This window comes from Macrobrachium nipponense, chromosome 30 (assembly GCF_015104395.2).
Source record: "Macrobrachium nipponense isolate FS-2020 chromosome 30, ASM1510439v2, whole genome shotgun sequence".
NCBI lineage: Eukaryota > Metazoa > Arthropoda > Malacostraca > Decapoda > Palaemonidae > Macrobrachium > Macrobrachium nipponense.
Window position 1 is genome coordinate 1,122,543 of NC_087218.1, and position 14,446 is coordinate 1,136,988.

General features: G+C 40.5%; 1 pseudogene; it reads right to left on the reverse strand.

Annotated features, from left to right (window-relative positions):
• Nucleotides 1-1,783: 1,783 nt before the first annotated feature.
• Nucleotides 1,784-14,446, reverse strand: part of LOC135202218 (uncharacterized) — a 312,977-nt pseudogene continuing 300,314 nt past the window's right edge.

Genomic DNA, 14,446 nt, shown 5'->3' on the forward strand with positions numbered 1-14,446 from the left:
TATGCCTAAAATGAAAACAAATCACTTCAAAAATGAAAGAGTAATATAAATTTGTATATACCTTTGAAAATACTGTAAAAAAACAAAGTATGTAAAAAATAAATTGGAAGGAGAAGAAAGTAATACAGATGATGAGCGGGGTATACATAATCAATTGCAACAATTGTGGAGACAGATATGTGGGGGAATCAGGGGTAGGGGAATAAGGACTAGAAATCCAAGAACATAGAAGGGCGTACTGCCCCCTTCTATGTTCTTAACTCTCAGGGGGAGTGCTATTAGTTAGGCATTGTTGGGAAAATGACCATAGGATGGATTAAAAAACAGTAGGCTTATATACAAAAGCAACAAAATTAGTCACAGGAGGGTAGTAGAAGGTGCACTTCATCTGAGAGATTAAAAGTAATAGAAGAAACAAAGTTTTGTTTTACCTCAGAAGATCCCATAAGCCGAGATTGATATTAAAAGAAGCTAAGATTGACCCTGCTGACCTGGAGATTAGGTTTCATGCCCAAACAGACTTTTGGTGACCACACCCTTACCTCAAGGATAATCCCATTGACCATCAGCTCAGGATATCAGAGCGGCAAGAGGGGGATTGGCAACTCTCAAGGAAACCAGAACAGCCATCACATAAATAACAGCTCAACGAGAAGTTCCAGAAGACTGCTGGGCCTTAACCCATGCTAACATCCCAAACATCTCTTGAAAATGGGCCACAGATAGGGCCTGAAAGTACTTGAGTGTGTAGTAAAACTAAATGTAAATACTTAGAAGTAAACAAGGTTACAAAGTGATTTTGTGGGTTTCTTTTTCAATAATATTGACTGTAAAGTTTAGTTTAATTTTAAGTATGCTGATATGCCATACAAGAACCAAAATGGAATTTTTTATATAGGATCAATCAATACTAAATTTTTTCCCTAATCTCGTCAGACGAGGATTCTGGGCGACTCTTGTGAGACGAATTTAACAACTTTATTCGTGCTCATTTTGCAATAAATGAACATGACGTTTCAGCGTGGATTAAATCATCGCATTTTATCCATCCTTTTTGCTCATGCTTCGTATTCTGCAGCTGAAGAAACCACAGTACGATCGTATGAATCGTGATTCGCTGTCAATCACGATCTTTCCCACTAATCATTAGGCTATGGTCTAATACATACTGGGGTGTTCATCGTTATGGTGGCCATTGGTCATAGTCTTCGTTTCATTTCTTTTAGACAGGGTACCTCTGCACTAGGTCAGTTTTATATATACGTATATATATATACATTTAATGTAGTACGAAGGAACACGTGCATGAGACTATCTACGGTGGAAGGTGAGTGAAACTGGGGGACTTTGAACAAGTACTTTCGTAGTTTATTTCTACATTCTCAAGTTCACACTGTGTGAACCTGAGAATGTAGAACTAAACTACGTAAGTACTTCTTCAAAGTTTCCCAGTTTCACATCCACCTTCCACCGTGGAGTTAAGGATATATATACGTATATATAGCAGGAATACAAACACGTTATACTTGAATTATATCCATTTATTATCACATTTTTATATTCTGGTCATTCCACGTATACTGATACTTTGTGAGCCTGCTACTGGTTAACAGGGCAGCTAAGCTAACAATAAGACACAGCTAGATCATCATCACTCACGTGATAGTTTGAACTCTCACATCCTCCACACATCTCCATTTTGTCTTATCTTCTCCTCGGCTATATCACTAACTTTACAGACCATAAAACTAACTCAAATGTTATCATTTCTATCTATCTCCATAGAAAATATAATCTCCTTATAAAAAAGGATTATGACTGAAATTTATAAAAAATACTGCGAAACCAACTTCTAATGTTACAAATATAAGAGATGTGAGTGTAGGTACATCATCATTGCTTATATATTGCGTCTAAGAAGAAGAAGAAGAAGAAGAAGAAGAGAGAGAGAGAGATTATTTTGATGAATGCTAGGGTAGTAACGTTTATATGCAGTTATTATGGATTCCACGTTGTGAAATAAACAGACAGATAGATAGATTATTTTGATGAATGCTTCAGGTAGTAGAGGATTCCACATAAAGACAGATTTTGTTAGGTGACTGTAAGGGTAGTTTCCATTTCCCTGGGGGCTTCCTTGTTACAGACACCTACACAAGGACCCCCATTGGGCAAGGGGTTGATGAATGTCAGAACACCAAGGTCGCCATTTTCAGGACAAGCGTTACCGTCGTCTATTTTGTTGTCGGACTCCTGCTGTTGTACGGTTGTGTTGTCCATCAGCTGCAGAGGTGTAATTGGAAAATAGGATGAGTTTGATTCTGGCTGAACGCTTCTCCGACTTTCTCGGAGAAATTTCGAGAGCCTCTCGATGCTTCCAAGCGAACCTCCCCAGCCAGAGCCACGCCTCAGAAGAGATTGTGATATTCTTACGGACAGGATTGCTTCTAAGGTGCGTAATACGTAGGGTGAAGATGAAGTCAAACTTGCGCTTCTCTTGGGCTGCTCAAAGGTTTTGCACAAAAGTGGTGTTTGACAGTCAGCTTGATGCTTGTTCTCTGGATTAGCGTCGCCATTTGGCTTCATGGAGGAGTCATGGCAGCTAACCAAAGGCAGCTCTAAGGATTTTGATCTATTGGCGTTTGATATCTCAGGCATCCCCAGGTGAAGAGTTGATGGAGATAGGGCATCATGGTCTTTATTGTGTCCATTGGCTGTAGGAACATTACGGGACGGGTTGTCGGGCGATGACGTACTCGTTAGATTTTCCTCCTCTGTGCGAGACTCCCGAACAGAGAAACTCATATCTGAGTCTAGAGATGAGATGGAGAGACGCACACGCTGCTGTCCGAGGTAGTAAGACCTGGCAGCCTCGAACGTGGGCACAGTCAGGAAATTAGTATCACTGGCTGGGGAATGAGAGCCCACTGGTGATGACTCTGACGCTGCTGGGGCCTTTGTATCTATAGGCTTCCTTAGGCGTGTAGGAGATGGTGTTCCATCCTCCAGAGGATGCCAGGACATATCCGACGACCTTCTCACAAACTTTGGCTGGTTCAATTTTGGTCCTGGAGAAGGTAGTCAGACATTCGCCTCTGAAGAGATTTTTGGAGGATGGGGCATCGCGAGGGTGGAAGATATCGAGGGCCGGATCCGAGAATTAGTTGCTGAAGGATACGGGGCGCCTGATCTCAGCTTCACTTCCGCCCCCCCCCCCCCCCCCTCCTTGTAAAGCGTTTTTCCGTCTGAGGTAGTTTCGAAATGCTTTTCTGATATTCTTACATTTGATCCCGTAGATGAATGAATTGATGACCGGTGCTAAGATTAAGAAGATAACATCCAGCAAAAGGAGATACTGGTTGACTCTTCTTCGGTAGAATGATTCCCAGATGATCGTGACAAAGAAAGGGAAATAACATATTACAATGCTGCTATTTGCTCTAATACTGTCCACACAGATTTCCTTTTCTTCTTCGGAACGTCAAATGGATTCTTTTGATGAGTTACGGTTGCCTGCGCTGACATCATGACTTCGAATATAGCTGAGAAAATTCGGTGCTGGTGATGCCTAGCAATAATGATGATGCGTCCGTTAACAATGATGATAATGATGAATGGCAAGATGATGCAGAGTGTTGCGAGAGTCCAAGTGTAGGCAACTGCATCGAGCCTGTGCCACACAGGAAGGCAAACTCCCCCTGCGAAAGAGTAAGTGTAAGGACCTACTAGCGGCGGGAAGGCCAACCCCACCCCCAAGAACCAAACCAGAACTGAGAAAGCTGCGATGCGATGCCTCGTCACAAGTTGGTTGTAGCGAAGTGGGGTAGCAATGGCACAGTATTTGTCGCAGTGGAGACCTATAACCACCCACACAGCTATCGTGTGAAACATAATGAAAAGAAAACCATATAATCGACACAATAAGTCTGCATGTAAAGTAATAGTCTTAGGCCTACTTATAATAACGCTATCATTTCTATCGACACTGCTATTGACCGATTCTAAAGTGGTCTGGTAACCCAAAGTGAAATTGGTAGTGTTATTCGCGTCCTCTTCAAGGATCCAGGAATAAGGAGACTCCACTGAGGCCACTGTAGTGCTGAAGCCATCTGTGCTATTGGCGCCTTCGTCTGACTCCCAGTCCGGGCTAGTCCAAGGCGCCAATGTGGTGAGAGATTGCCTGAGAATGCTGTCGTCTCCAGCAAGCCATTTTCCCTGCGAGCGAAAGAGAAACAAGAATCCTGAGACTTTGGATGAACATGAATTTAGAAACAAAATTGACCTTAAAAAAGAACGCTAAAATAAGAACTGCAAAAAGACAGAGAAAAATTAATATTGAAGAGATTTATAACAACTGTTACATAATTTCATTCACTGATTTTATTCTGACGGCACTATCCCCCATACAGTGACATATCATCAAACACGGCCCCGTACCACGAGCTAAGTCTTACCTGAAGAAAGGAAGGCGTCGAGAAGATGATGAAGACCAGAGACAGAATGACGCTCGTGCCCATCAGCTGTAGATGGAGGAGGCTGGTGCTGCTCTTATACTGAAACAGAAAAGGAAAACGTGTTAGGAAACAACAAGAGTCTGTCCAGAGAATAGGTAGGGACAATTAGTTAGGAAAAACCACTGGTAGAAAAATATATAGTGAGGGTAGAGTGATGAAGAATCTACCAGAAGTTAAGGTAGAAAAGAGAGTAGATGTGTTGCAGTATCAGACTGCAAGAAAAGCAGTTTCGAAAACGAGACCAAACATTGGCACTCAATTTCCTTACTTCCGGTGGCACCGGAAGTAAGGAAAGCCACTCAAGAAGAAGTATGATGTGTCTTAGAGAGTAGTTAAGGAGGAGCTAATTGAATCAGTTAGGTTCAAACTTCATTTGAGCTCCCAGAGAAAGTTAGTTAAGAACAAGGCCTTATACGGGGAGGCTGTATCCCTTCTCCCTCTGTTCCAGTGTAGTGTAGTGTTGTATTGTGAAACTTATACTTTATTCTAATTATAAGCAAATTAATTAAGTGGTGTTTAACTTGCCCAGAATCCGTGGAATGTATCCACGCCATGAAACAAGCCCTCCTGAGAGACATGGCTAAAACGAAATAAATAATCTACAATGTTCCTATGAGAAAAGAAACTCATCGCAAGCGATAATGGAAGGTTAGCCCATATAACAAATAACCTTCCAAGCATTACCTGTAGCCACGAAGAGAACCAGAAGAAGAAGAGAGAATAAGAACCCGTAGGTACGCAACGCAAACATAACGAAGAGAGTAATAAAAATAGCACTCGTAACAAACGAACTGACTTTAATGAGTTAAGTATACCTCAGTTTACTTAGACCACTCAGCTGATTAACAGCTCTCTTAGGGCTTTTTATACGTGGCTGTAGTAGAGATTCACATCAACATGTATTTGATGTCTAAGCCAGTCCCTTCCGACGCTCCTGGATTGGCTGTTGATAAGCCAATCACAGGGCTGGAAACTCTTCTGAGAGAGAGAGTTCACATAGGTAGAATGTATGTTCTGCCCTTTACATGCTTTACATGTAAAGGCAGGAAGAATAGTTATGTAGGGAATATTAGCTAGGAAAATCTACTAGTAGAGTTATGGTAGATGAAGAGGTAGCGAGAGAGGTAGAAAACGTAATACAAACCAGGATGTTTGAAAGGGTGGTAACGACTGCTCACAGCATACACCCTGATTCGTCAAAGGGTGTCACTGGAAGTAGTAGGCAGACAAGATTATCCAGTTACGAAGAATTAAGGTGTTCTCCAGTAGAAAAGAAGGTGGAGCAAGAATTGAAAGAATAGGTCCAGACCTCAGTTGAATCGAAAGAAAAGTTTAGTTAGGAACTCACCTCTCGACGCAGAACTTGTGTCAGGTTGTACTCCGTTTACCCTGTGTCATTTGTGTGATTGGACAGTGAATTTGTGTTACAATAATAATTAAGAAAGAGAAGCGTGGTGTTTAACTTGCCCAGAATCCAAAGGAAACGAATCACGTCAAAAGCCTCCTGAGAAAGTGAATTAAAGGAAATGGAATGAATTAAATGAAATGAGAATTTCAGCATTCAGCAAGACTTCCAAACAATTAAGTATTCTAATAAGTTCCAAGAGAGATTCAAACTCAACGTGGTGTAGATTAAGGATACCCCTATATAACAAAACTAAAAGAGAAACAAATACCAACCAAAACTACAAAAAGAAAAAGACTTCATAACAAATAAAAACTACCACAACAGTTCCACCTCTCCTGAAAGACGTATCCCTCAGGAGAGGTGGAACAGATCCTGCCCATATGAACTCTCTCGAGAGAGAGAGACTGAGAGTTTCCAGCCCTGTGATTGGCTTATCAACAGCCAATCAGGAGCGTCATAAGGAACTGGCCTAGACATCAAATGCAAGGTTGATGTGAATCTACTATAGGAACCAATTGGTTACTCAGCAACGGGACCGACAGCTTACTGTGGGATCCGAACCACATCATATCGAGGAATGAACTGATCACCAGAAATGAATTCCTCTAGTTCCGTGTTGGCAGCAGCAGGGAGCAAACTCAGGCTACCAAATTGATAGGCGGGTATGCAACTTGGTCGTCCAATGAGGAACTTTTTATTTTTTATTTTTAATGAGAACAAGAGAAAATGACTGATCGCAAGTGAAAAAGTCGTTACAGTTTCTCATGGTATTTGTGACTGCTATGGTTTTGCTAACTGCTGTATAAAAGTGCCAAAAAAAGTATTATTAATTAAGAAAAGATCAAATACAGAGTGTCCATAAAGTCTCAGTACTATTACAAGTATTTATACCTTATGATGGTACTGGGACTTTATGGACACCTTGTACAACAATGATTAAGTACAATAAGTCTCTAGGGTTTGGCACTGTTCCGTCGGTTACCAATGATTGTGACTAAATTACTTTTCTTTCTATTTTTGCGCAGCAAAGAAGTCCCTGTCGTTTGGACAAAGAAAATGTTCTTAGGCTTCCGACCAATCAGATAATGGATTGAGAGACAACGAAATAGGGCTAGATAAGTTGCCTCTCTCTCTCTCTCTCTCTCTCTCTGCCTTTTATCAATTTATCAAGTTCCTCTCTCTCTCTCTCTCTCTCCTCTCTAAATCTCTCTCTCTCTCTCTCTGCCCTTCACTTATCTCTTCCAATTTACCAAGTTCCTCTCTCTCTCTCTCATCTCTCTCTCTCTCTCTCTCTCTCTCTGCCTTTTATCTTCATCTTCCAATTTATCAAGTTCCTCTCTCTCTCTCTCTCCTCTCTCTCTCTCTCCTCTCTGCCCTTCACTTCATCTTCCAATTTACCAAGTTCCTCTCTCTCTCTCTCTCTCTCATCTCTGCCTTTTATCTTCATCTTCCAATTTATCAAGTTCCTCTCTCTCTCCTCTCTCTCTCTCTCTCTCTCTCTCTCTCTCTCTCTCTCTCTCTCTCCCCGTCCTTTATCCTCATCTTCCAATTTTCAGATTGTTCCAATAGTGTTACCAACAGTTCCTTGAATCCTTTTTTTTTTTTATTCATAAATACTTCGACACAGTTATCACTGGTGAAGGCAATTGCGTAGAAAACGTGAACTTCTGGCCCTGCCTCGAGGAGCTAGAATCGATTATAGATATTTTTTAACGCGTGGAAGCTTTTCAAGTGTGTATGTTCTGATAAAAGTTCAGTAACATTATTTTTCATCGAGCGCAATTTATGTTTACTCTATTGCTGTAACACCAATTTGATCTGAAACAATCAGTTATTTCATATCTACGAACGACTATTTTGAGTTCATAAAACATGACACAATTACCAATAACTTTATTATTTGGATAATGCGATAGTCTTTTTTTTATATATAATGCTCGTATTAGCGTCAAAGATCTGTCTGTTTGTTGGTCACTCGTATTTGGAAATATAAATCCTTCTAGCACTTTATATATATATATATATATCTATATATATATATATCTATATATATATATATATATATTATATATATAAAAGAGAGTATTTTGTGTTTTGTTTTCGTTTGTTCGCGTCCAATTTCAAACCGAGAGGCTGAACTTTCCTTTTTTGACAATAAATGAAAGCTCACGAATACTAATATTTAGCATTCATCTCCTTAGGACCTGAGCCACTGGCCTTGAAGCACCATCACTATAAGGCATCAGCCTCTCAGTTGCATAGAACAGTAACTTCTTTGGGGTTTGATCGCCGCCATCTTGTTACGCCGACCTGTGAATCACCTCGCTAACGATTTGCCCATTCGCTCTCAAGCCTGAATGTATAAAGTATTGGCCTGGTGGCTCAATTCCCAGATGAGGATTATTGTTAGCCTCGTGAGACTTCGTCGGACCATTATATACCTATACGTTTATTTGCTGTTGTGTTCTCTATGTCCTTACACCTTACGTTATCCAAACGTGTGTTACCACTGCTATTTAATCATTATTATTTCTGTTGCCTTGTTAAGTTATTGTTATTACGATTATTCAACCTCAGACGATGTGTGTTCCTGTAGAGAGGGTATCACTCCTTTTCTTTCTTCTAGTAATTGTTTTTTTTTTTTATATTAATGTAAATGTGATTTTATGTATATAGGTTTAGCTCGAACTGTACTTACTTCAATGCGTTTAAAGCCTAGTTTCTTATGACAGTGGTGTTCCACTACATGACTCAAACCGACCTTTTGGTGTGGACTGTATATATATATATATATATATATATAATATATATATATATATATATATATATATATGTGTGTGTGTGTGTGTGTGTGTGTGTGTGTGTGTGTGTGTGTGTGTGTGTGAGTACAGGGTGTCCATAAAGTCCCAGGACCATTACAAGTATTTATTGGGACTTTATGGATTTTTCTTAATTAGCTGTACATAGAGCTTCGTCAACTTCACTCTTGTGCTAGTTTGCACTACTAATACTACTACTAATAATAATAGTAATAAAAAGAAACTGTTTGTTATGCATCCATCACTGAACATTCGTCCGTCCGGTGCACTTTTTATAGCACAAAAGCACTAACCAACAACCTAGCAACTAACCTATAGCCGCGATGGCCATTGTCATGATGATCAAAATGGCCATAGGTCTAAAAAAGAGTGTTCATGACATCAAAAAAATACAGTTTGCTTTTCAGCAAAGGGAAAGATCATCAGCGGCAATCTATCCGTACGATTTCCTCTGATATGAATTAGTATTTGCTCTGCTCTTTCTTTCATGGGCCCGTGTTGAAGCTGCATTATTGTGTGTGTTTTTCAATATGCTGACGTACGTGTGTGCATCCACACGACAGCAAAATGGTTTGACCTCATTCATTACCGTTAGAGAAAATGTCCATTTTCAAATCAACATCATAATCATATTCAAATTCGCCTGCATAATTTAGTGTTTGTGTTGGATAGTTGGTGTTTGTTCGTCTGAACGGAGGCCAATTATCTTTAGTGATGATATAAGCGAGTAAAATCTTATAGTCGGCGATTCCGGATTCAAGTTGAAGGTAAATAGCAAAATTAATCAGCGCACTAAAGGTGAAAATAGAAAGACATGAAGGACAAGTGACTCTTGGAAACGAATCTGGCAGAGCAGAAATCAAAATATAAAAGAATCAGATAATACAGAAGTTTATGTATGAAATTTAACAAGGACACCTGAGCAAGAACTAGACACTAGAACTAATATAGATACAATTGTTGCGGCATTATTAAAAAAAATGTAGCCAGAGCTGCATGACGACTGTAATCTTATGGAATAATGATAAATAACAAACTCAAACTTAGTTCTTAGTGTCAACTTCTGTGTTAATGTTTCAATTCTTTAGTTCCTTCATGTTCAATGATTTCGTTTGAGGTTGCCACTCAGCATTATTTCTGGGTGTTATGTGTGCTATATTATGTATGCTTCCAGATAGTTAATTCCGGTCCTACATTCTCAAGAGTCACTATCGCTTGGAATATTTTAGTCTATTACATTTTAGCATCATAATCAGCTCATATCTTGCTAGACTATAATGGGCGTTATGTCTATCCGTCCGTCCGTCATTCAATCACCGCCAAACGGTTGGTCCGATGGGCATGAAACTTGGCAGGGTTATAGTGGGAACCCCTAAGATGGTTTATAATGGGGTTTCATCCTACGTTCGCCCCCCCTCCTCCGAAGGGGGTGGGGGTGAAAAGGGATTCCCTGAAACGGAGCTGGTTATGCCCGTAGACTTAGTTACTGTACTCATTTATCATACTTAATAGTTGAAAAACACTAGCGAGTCACTACTATGAAGCAGCAGATGAATATGCTTTTTAATAAGGATTGTAAATTGCGAGTAGGCTTAATATTGACTGCAGAGCCCTGTTTCCACGTCAGATCACTAGTAGTCTTTCTGGGTCAACTTCAGTGCCCTAATTATTTTTGCATTTTAGCTATAACTTTTAACTTTATGTCCGCGGATTATAAGTTTTTCCCTTATATCAGTAGTAGAGTTAATTTTGTAAAGTCTTTGGTCTTTGGCTGTATCATTTCTATTTCTACTATGTTTGTATCGTATGTACCCCATGTTGTATGCACTGTAGTCCATTGCATTTTCTTAGAGACTAACGGGCTTGAATGAGCTGAAGTTACTGTATAGAACAAAGGGTCTCATCCAGAGGAGAATTCCCTCATAGCGGGGAATTTCAGAGTTTCAGGTAGGGAATTCTATCATAGATTGGCAGGCTCAAACTGGCTCTAGGACTACACACCATACGTTGACATCGTGAGAGGTCACGCTGGGGTTTCTCTCGGCTAGCCTGTGTTTGTGTTAGCATTTTGTTGCATATTATTTGGAATGCACCTTTTGAGGTGGACAATTTTGGAAAGGGGACCGGGGGGGAATGACATTCTGTCATAAGGTGAAAAATGTGCATGAGCTTTAAAAAAGACTGAGAACCACTGGTATGGATTATTTCCGTTTTTGAAACCGCCATAAGAGGGAGATGCACTTACCCTGACCTACCTACCTACATACCTACCTGTTTGCTAGTGAGGATGATGAAGATGATGAAGGCGCTGGAGACGAACGTGATCACCATAGCTGCGGTGAGCACCACTCCAATCCCCAGCAGGAGCATGGCGATGCCGACGAGGACGAATGGCACGGACGACGACGACGACGACGACGATGATGACGATGACCACGGCTGCCTCTACTCTCAGTCCTCCCCCTTTTTTTCCCTTTTTTCTTTTTTTTTTTTCACCACCGCCACCACCGCCGCCACCACCAGTGTTCACCACATAGTTCCGCGGAACATGGCTCTCCGCCGTTCACCACCAGGACAGTCAATCCTGCCTCATTCCTCATCACTCATGTCTCAAAACGGACTGCTTGCGTCTGAGGAAACCTTTTGGGGTCTCTCTCTCTCTCTCTCTCTCTCTCTCTCTCTCTCTCTCTCTCTTCTCTCTCTCACTTCTGATGCATTGCTTTCGCCGCAGAGAAAGTCATCTTTATGCTTGGAGGCCTCTGGAGGCTTTGGCCTTCATCGCTGGACCTTGTTCCACCTTATCTGAAATGTAGACATTTCAGGTTAGAGACTCCGTCGTTATCAGCTGATTGGACACTATACCTGGTTCACATAAGGTAAATTCTTGGATGAGCCCTATGCTTACGAGACGTTTGTTTGGCGGCCGCTGATTGGTTGGTACCAGGAGGTAGGCAGCCTCCAGGCCACTCAGCGGCCGCCAAACAAACAAACGTCTGGCAGGTATAGGGCTCACCTAAGAATCCACCTTAAGTGAACCAGTTATAGGCGGTAAAATTCAAACCAAAGAACCAATTTATGACTTATGGAACAGCTTTCGATTCAAGAATGCCACATCACAGAGACACGGGACTTTGAATGAAAGTTAGCAATTTTGGTGATGAGATATTGGGAACAATATGAACGAATCTTAAAATATTCACATGTATGGTTTATCTAGTCAGTATCTGGGAACCAGCCCCCACTCCCCCACTCACCCACCCCCCAAAAAATAGACTTGAATGAAGGCCACTAATCAGTAATGCATTTGATTAAAATGAGGGATTTAGGTGGTGAATATTTTTAATCATTATTCCCTTTGGGTTTCCTCGTAACCTGTACTAAAAAAAAAAACTAATAGACAGTAGAAGATTGTAAACATACCCAATCTGAGATTTGGCGATTCGGTCCCACATCTGTTTAACGACAGGCGGCACTTCAGTTAATTATGATCGATGGCGAGAATAGGCTTGTGTTTATATCTTGGGAGTCTCCATAAACCTGGTTTGAAAGAGAAAGAGAGAGAGAGATTACATCTGTTTTTTTTTTAACTTATCTCTTATTCAATTATTCATTTGCATAATTAGTCAACCATTTATTTGTTCTCTAAACTACGTTATAGGTCGTCGTTTCCAACTTATCCCTTATCTACTCATTTACTGGCATAAACATTCAACTTTGAAACCCTTGTACTTCATCGTATCTACTTTCCTGATCTCTCGACCTTGCTCAAGGAGCCTACATTTCGTAAATCGCATAACTTTTCATGGTATGATTCCGTATCATGATGAGTGAAGGCTACATTCAATTTTGAACGATCAGGTTGTGATGCTTAGAAGTCCATTTCAGTCCCGTGAAACTCAGTGGGCTCTCGCCGAATGTTGAAAGACTTCGAAAGAGCTTCTTGAATTCTTTTTTTGTGACTTACGAATTCGATGACATTCAACATTTCGATATTTCGAACCACATGACGAACTACTACTAGGCTGATAAGTTTTATCATGATCTCATGATCTCAAACCATATGTCAGTGTCCAAACGAAGGTACTTTTACTCCCTTGATGATCAAAATATTGAAGCATCATGCCCAAACAATTACAAAATTATAACAATGATAATAAACTCATTGTCGTTTCTTGGCATGGATGATGATTAAAGCTTAGGTGATCGAGTGAAAGTTCTGAATATGTGTAAAATAAGAAAGCAAATTGCCCGATTGACACCAGTGACGGGAAGCCTTTGAAAACGAAAGAAGTTTATTGGAATAATGTACAGATAAATTAAACTGAAATTGTTCTTGAAAGCTCGAATGCAGTGATGGATTTCTCCTTGGTTGGGCGACTAACTCCCACTTTAATTAGTTTAAGAAGTTTTACAGCGGAATATTATGAAGATAAGCTGCTTAGGTTAGAATTCCATTTGGGAACAAATCAGATCAATATCCTTATATGAGTCAATTTTAGATGAAACGCGTTCTCCACGAAGAGGGGGACGTCCCCCGAACGCCGTTGGCTCGTTGAAAATCCGGCTCGAAAGTTTTTATTATTTAAAGGGTTTTCAGGCCGGAACTTGAAATGGGCGAAAAAAGTGAAAAAGAGAGGGAGAGGGAAAACTTCGGCTTCCAGTAACTTGAGATGGAACGGAGGTTATGATAGACTGTATAGTTTAAATTCTACTAAACGTCAAGCCTCTAGGAGAGGAGGAGACCAAAGAAGGCAATGCTTCTAGGCTGTAATTCTTATAAAGGTTAAGACTTCACTTTCACTAAGCGTAATTCAAAACAATCAACTAAGAAATGATGCAACACTCTTAAGACAATATTTGATTCATTTTATTCAATTTTAAAAGCATGTTATAAGCATCAATTTTTATTTGTTTTCTTAATGAATATAAATAGTTTCTAAGGCCATTTTTGTCATAGCGGCTCTGATAGTACTGCATTTTTACGATTCTCTAATAAATGGCTCTTCTAACTTCAAAGGTTGGTGACCCCTGGAATAGGGCACGCTCTAGCTACAAGGGGTCACCAATCCCCTGGAATTGGTCACATCTAGCTTCCAGGGGTCACCAATCCCCTGGAATAGGTCACTTTCTAGCTTCCAGGGGGTCACCAACCCCCTGGAATAGGTCACGCTCTAGCTTCCAGGGGTCACCAACCCCCTGGAATAGGTCACGCTCTAGCTTCCAGGGGTCACCAACCCCCATGGAATAGGTCACGCTCTAGCTTCCAGGGGTCACCAACCCCCTGGAATAGGTCAACACGGACAAAAATCGGTTGGGAGCGTCGTTTGCCACGACCATGATAAAAGAGGAATAATCCTCTTTTTCTGTCTTTGTGGTGAGAGTGGATTAATTCCTAACTTAAACAATATGAGAATGGTAACCAATGGAAAACAAATTGACAATTTTCCAAGATCAAAATTGCCCTGTTATATGGGTTGGGTCCTCGGGGATCTTTACTTTAACGAACTGTGTTACTGCCTGTTTTGTAGCCAGTACATTAATACTTGACTCGTTACGTGCCATTTCCCATTCGAGGACCGTTCTCTGAGGTTCTAAACTCCATTTGATGTATATCAATAATTTTTTTTTTTATTTGAATTTGTTCTCTGAATAAATTTTCAGATTGGCAGGTATAGCGCGGGAGGAACGTTCATGATTAGAAATCA